The sequence below is a fragment of the Euwallacea fornicatus genome, unplaced genomic scaffold (assembly GCF_040115645.1).
Source record: "Euwallacea fornicatus isolate EFF26 unplaced genomic scaffold, ASM4011564v1 scaffold_48, whole genome shotgun sequence".
In the NCBI taxonomy this organism is placed as follows: domain Eukaryota; kingdom Metazoa; phylum Arthropoda; class Insecta; order Coleoptera; family Curculionidae; genus Euwallacea; species Euwallacea fornicatus.
In genome coordinates this window covers 939,070-945,288 of record NW_027096016.1, presented here as the reverse complement: position 1 = coordinate 945,288, position 6,219 = coordinate 939,070, and positions in this window count along the sequence as shown.

Below are 6,219 nucleotides of genomic sequence, written 5' to 3'. Positions count from 1 at the left end.
AAAGTCACAAAAGTTGTGTGTTTGAGCACATAAAGTACTATTTTTCTTGGAAGTTCAACAAGATGTAATCATGATGTGTTGTGACATCTTCAAAATCTCGTTGAGGTGATTACTTTGACACTTTGTTTAAGAAATTTGGTCCACATTTGCCGAAGTTATCGAGCTTCAAAATTTGAAAAGTCACAAAATATGTGTGTTTGAGCACATAAAGTACTATTTTTCTTGGAAATTCAACAAGATGCAATCATGATGTGTTGTGACATCTTCAAAATTTCGTGGAGCTGATTAATTTGACACTTTGTTTAGGAAATGTGGTTCACAATTCCCGAAGTTATCGAGCTTCAAAGTTTGAAAAGTCACAAAAGTTGTGTGTTTGAGCACATAATGTACTATTTTTCTTGGAAGTTCAACAAGATGTAATCATGGTGTGTTGTGTCATTTTAAAGATCTCGTCGAGCTGATTAATTTGACACTTTGTTTAAGAAATTTGGTCCACATTTGCCGAAGTTATCGAGCTTCTAAGTTTGAAAAGTCACAAAAGTTGTGTGTTTGAGCACATAAAGAACTATTTTTCTTGGAAGTTCAACAAGATGTAATAATGGTGTCTTGTGTCATCTTCAAAATCTCGTCGAGCTGATTAATTTGACACTTTGTTTAACAAATTTGGTCTTCATTTGCCGAAGCTATCGAGCTTCAAAGTTTGAAAAGTCACAAAAGTTGTGTGTTTGAGCACATAAAGTACTATTTTTCTTGAAAATTCAACAAGATGCAATCATGATATGTTGTGACATCTTCAAAATCTCGTTGAGGTGATTACTTTGACACTTTGTTTAACAAATTTGGTCTTCATATGCCGAAGTTATCGAGCTTCAAAGTTTGAAAAGTCACAAAAGTTGTGTGTTTGAGCACATAAAGTACTATTTTTCTTGGAAGTTCAACAAGATGTAATCATGATGTGTTGTGACATCTTCAAAATCTCGTTGAGGTGATTACTTTGACACTTGTTTTAAGAAATTTGGTCCACATATGCCGAAGTTATCGAGCTTCAAAGTTTGAAAAGTCACAAAAGTTGTGTGTTTGAGCACATAAAGTACTATTTTTCTTGGAAGTGCAACAAGATGTAATCATGGTGTGTTGTGTCATTTTAAAGATCTCGTCGAGCTGATTAATTTGACACTTTGTTTAACAAATTTGGTCTTCATTTGCCGAAGCTATCGAGCTTCAAAGTTTGAAAAGTCACAAAAGTTGTGTGTTTGAGCACATAAAGAACTATTTTTCTTGGAAGTTCAACAAGATGCAATCATGATGTGTTGTGACATCTTCAAAATCTCGTCGAGCTGATTAATTTGACACTTTGTTTAACAAATTTGGTCTTCATTTGCCGAAGCTATCGAGCTTCTAAGTTTGAAAAGTCACAAAAGTTGTGTGTTTGAGCACATAAAGAACTATTTTTCTTGGAAGTTCAACATGATGCAATCATGATGTGTTGTGACATCTTCAAAATCTCGTCGAGCTGATTAATTTGACACTTTGTTTAACAAATTTGGTCTTCATTTGCCGAAGCTATCGAGCTTCAAAATTTGAAAAGTCACAAAAGTTATATGTTTGAGCACATAAAGTACTATTTTTCTTGGAAGTTCAACAAGATGTAATCATGATGTGTTGTGACATCTTCAAAATCTCGTTGAGGTGATTACTTTGACACTTTGTTTAAGAAATTTGGTCCACATTTGCCGAAGTTATCGAGCTTCAAAATTTGAAAAGTCACAAAAGTTGTGTGTTTCAGCACATAAAGTACTATTTTTCTTGGAAATTCAACAAGATGCAATCATGATGTGTTGTGACATCTTCAAAATCTCGTTGAGGTGATTAATTTGACACTTTGTTTAACAAATTTGGTCTTCATTTGCCGAAGCTATCGAGCTTCTAAGTTTGAAAAGTCACAAAAGTTGTGTGTTTGAGCACATAAAGAACTATTTTTCTTGGAAGTTCAACAAGATGTAATCATGGTGTGTTGTGTCATTTTAAAGATCTCGTCGAGCTGATTAATTTGACACTTTGTTTAACAAATTTGGTCTTCATATGCCGAAGTTATCGAGCTTCAAAGTTTGAAAAGTCACAAAAGTTGTGTGTTTCAGCACATAAAGTACTATTTTTCTTGGAAATTCAACAAGATGCAATCATGATGTGTTGTGACATCTTCAAAATCTCGTTGAGGTGATTAATTTGACACTTTGGTTAACAAATTTGGTCCACATTTGCCAAAGTTATCGAGCTTCAAAGTTTGAAAAGTCACAAAAGTTGTGTGTTTGAGCACATAAAGTACTATTTTTCTTGGAAGTTCAACAAGATGTAATCATGATGTGTTGTGACATCTTCAAAATCTCGTGGAGGTGATTACTTTGACACTTTGTTTAAGAAATTTGGTCCACATTTGCCGAAGTTATCGAGCTTCAAAATTTGAAAAGTCACAAAATATGTGTGTTTGAGCACATAAAGTACTATTTTTCTTGGAAATTCAACAAGATGCAATCATGATGTGTTGTGACATCTTCAAAATTTCGTGGAGCTGATTAATTTGACACTTTGTTTAGGAAATGTGGTTCACAATTCCCGAAGTTATCGAGCTTCAAAGTTTGAAAAGTCACAAAAGTTGTGTGTTTGAGCACATAAAGTACTATTTTTCCTGGAAGTTCAACAAGATGTAATCATGATGTGTTGTGACATCTTCAAAATCTCGTTTAGGTGATTACTTTGACACTATGTTTAAGAAATTTGGTCCACATTTGCCGAAGTTATCGAGCTTCAAAGTTTGAAAAGTCACAAAATATGTGTGTTTGAGCACATAAAGTACTATTTTTCTTGGAAATTCAACAAGATGCAATCATGAATTGGTGTGTTATTTTAAAGATCTCGTCGAGCTGATTAATTTGACACTTTGGTTAACAAATTTCGTCCACATTTGCCAAAGTTATCGAGCTTCAAAAGTGGAAAAGTCACAAAAGTTGTGTGTTTGAGCACATAAAGTACTATTTTTCTTGGAAATTCAACAAGATGCAATCATGATGTGTTGTGACATCTTCAAAATCTCGTCGAGCTGATTAATTTGACACTTTGTTTAACAAATTTGGTCTTCATTTGCCGAAGCTATCGAGCTTCTAAGTTTGAAAAGTCACAAAAGTTGTGTGTTTGAGCACATAAAGAACTATTTTTCTTGGAAGTTCAACAAGATGCAATCATGATGTGTTGTGACATCTTCAAAATCTCGTCGAGCTGATTAATTTGACACTTTGTTTAACAAATTTTGTCTTCATTTGCCGAAGCTATCGAGCTTCAAAATTTGAAAAGTCACAAAAGTTATATGTTTGAGCACATAAAGTACTATTTTTCTTGGAAGTTCAACAAGATGTAATCATGATGTGTTGTGACATCTTCAAAATCTCGTTGAGGTGATTACTTTGACACTTTGTTTAAGAAATTTGGTCCACTTTTGCCGAAGTTATCGAGCTTCAAAATTTGAAAAGTCACAAAAGTTGTGTGTTTCAGCACATAAAGTACTATTTTTCTTGGAAATTCAACAAGATGCAATCATGATGTGTTGTGACATCTTCAAAATCTCGTTGAGGTGATTAATTTGACACTTTGTTTAACAAATTTGGTCTTCATTTGCCGAAGCTATCGAGCTTCTAAGTTTGAAAAGTCACAAAAGTTGTGTGTTTGAGCACATAAAGAACTATTTTTCTTGGAAGTTCAACAAGATGTAATCATGGTGGTTGTGTCATTTTAAAGATCTCGTCGAGCTGATTAATTTGACACTTTGTTTAACAAATTTGGTCTTCATATGCCGAAGTTATCGAGCTTCAAAGTTTGAAAAGTCACAAAAGTTGTGTGTTTCAGCACATAAAGTACTATTTTTCTTGGAAATTCAACAAGATGCAATCATGATGTGTTGTGACATCTTCAAAATCTCGTTGAGGTGATTAATTTGACACTTTGGTTAACAAATTTCGTCCACATTTGCCAAAGTTATCGAGCTTCAAAGTTTGAAAAGTCACAAAAGTTGTGTGTTTGAGCACATAAAGTACTATTTTTCTTGGAAGTTCAACAAGATGTAATCATGATGTGTTGTGACATCTTCAAAATCTCGTTGAGGTGATTACTTTGACACTTTGTTTAAGAAATTTGGTCCACATTTGCCGAAGTTATCGAGCTTCAAAATTTGAAAAGTCACAAAATATGTGTGTTTGAGCACATAAAGTACTATTTTTCTTGGAAATTCAACAAGATGCAATCATGATGTGTTGTGACATCTTCAAAATTTCGTGGAGCTGATTAATTTGACACTTTGTTTAGGAAATGTGGTTCACAATTCCCGAAGTTATCGAGCTTCAAAGTTTGAAAAGTCACAAAAGTTGTGTGTTTGAGCACATAATGTACTATTTTTCTTGGAAGTTCAACAAGATGTAATCATGGTGTGTTGTGTCATTTTAAAGATCTCGTCGAGCTGATTAATTTGACACTTTGTTTAAGAAATTTGGTCCACATTTGCCGAAGTTATCGAGCTTCTAAGTTTGAAAAGTCACAAAAGTTGTGTGTTTGAGCACATAAAGAACTATTTTTCTTGGAAGTTCAACAAGATGTAATAATGGTGTCTTGTGTCATCTTCAAAATCTCGTCGAGCTGATTAATTTGACACTTTGTTTAACAAATTTGGTCTTCATTTGCCGAAGCTATCGAGCTTCAAAGTTTGAAAAGTCACAAAAGTTGTGTGTTTGAGCACATAAAGTACTATTTTTCTTGAAAATTCAACAAGATGCAATCATGATATGTTGTGACATCTTCAAAATCTCGTTGAGGTGATTACTTTGACACTTTGTTTAACAAATTTGGTCTTCATATGCCGAAGTTATCGAGCTTCAAAGTTTGAAAAGTCACAAAAGTTGTGTGTTTGAGCACATAAAGTACTATTTTTCTTGGAAGTTCAACAAGATGTAATCATGATGTGTTGTGACATCTTCAAAATCTCGTTGAGGTGATTACTTTGACACTTGTTTTAAGAAATTTGGTCCACATATGCCGAAGTTATCGAGCTTCAAAGTTTGAAAAGTCACAAAAGTTGTGTGTTTGAGCACATAAAGTACTATTTTTCTTGGAAGTGCAACAAGATGTAATCATGGTGTGTTGTGTCATTTTAAAGATCTCGTCGAGCTGATTAATTTGACACTTTGTTTAACAAATTTGGTCTTCATTTGCCGAAGCTATCGAGCTTCAAAGTTTGAAAAGTCACAAAAGTTGTGTGTTTGAGCACATAAAGAACTATTTTTCTTGGAAGTTCAACAAGATGCAATCATGATGTGTTGTGACATCTTCAAAATCTCGTCGAGCTGATTAATTTGACACTTTGTTTAACAAATTTGGTCTTCATTTGCCGAAGCTATCGAGCTTCTAAGTTTGAAAAGTCACAAAAGTTGTGTGTTTGAGCACATAAAGAACTATTTTTCTTGGAAGTTCAACATGATGCAATCATGATGTGTTGTGACATCTTCAAAATCTCGTCGAGCTGATTAATTTGACACTTTGTTTAACAAATTTGGTCTTCATTTGCCGAAGCTATCGAGCTTCAAAATTTGAAAAGTCACAAAAGTTATATGTTTGAGCACATAAAGTACTATTTTTCTTGGAAGTTCAACAAGATGTAATCATGATGTGTTGTGACATCTTCAAAATCTCGTTGAGGTGATTACTTTGACACTTTGTTTAAGAAATTTGGTCCACATTTGCCGAAGTTATCGAGCTTCAAAATTTGAAAAGTCACAAAAGTTGTGTGTTTCAGCACATAAAGTACTATTTTTCTTGGAAATTCAACAAGATGCAATCATGATGTGTTGTGACATCTTCAAAATCTCGTTGAGGTGATTAATTTGACACTTTGTTTAACAAATTTGGTCTTCATTTGCCGAAGCTATCGAGCTTCTAAGTTTGAAAAGTCACAAAAGTTGTGTGTTTGAGCACATAAAGAACTATTTTTCTTGGAAGTTCAACAAGATGTAATCATGGTGTGTTGTGTCATTTTAAAGATCTCGTCGAGCTGATTAATTTGACACTTTGTTTAACAAATTTGGTCTTCATATGCCGAAGTTATCGAGCTTCAAAGTTTGAAAAGTCACAAAAGTTGTGTGTTTCAGCACATAAAGTACTATTTTTCTTGGAAATTCAACA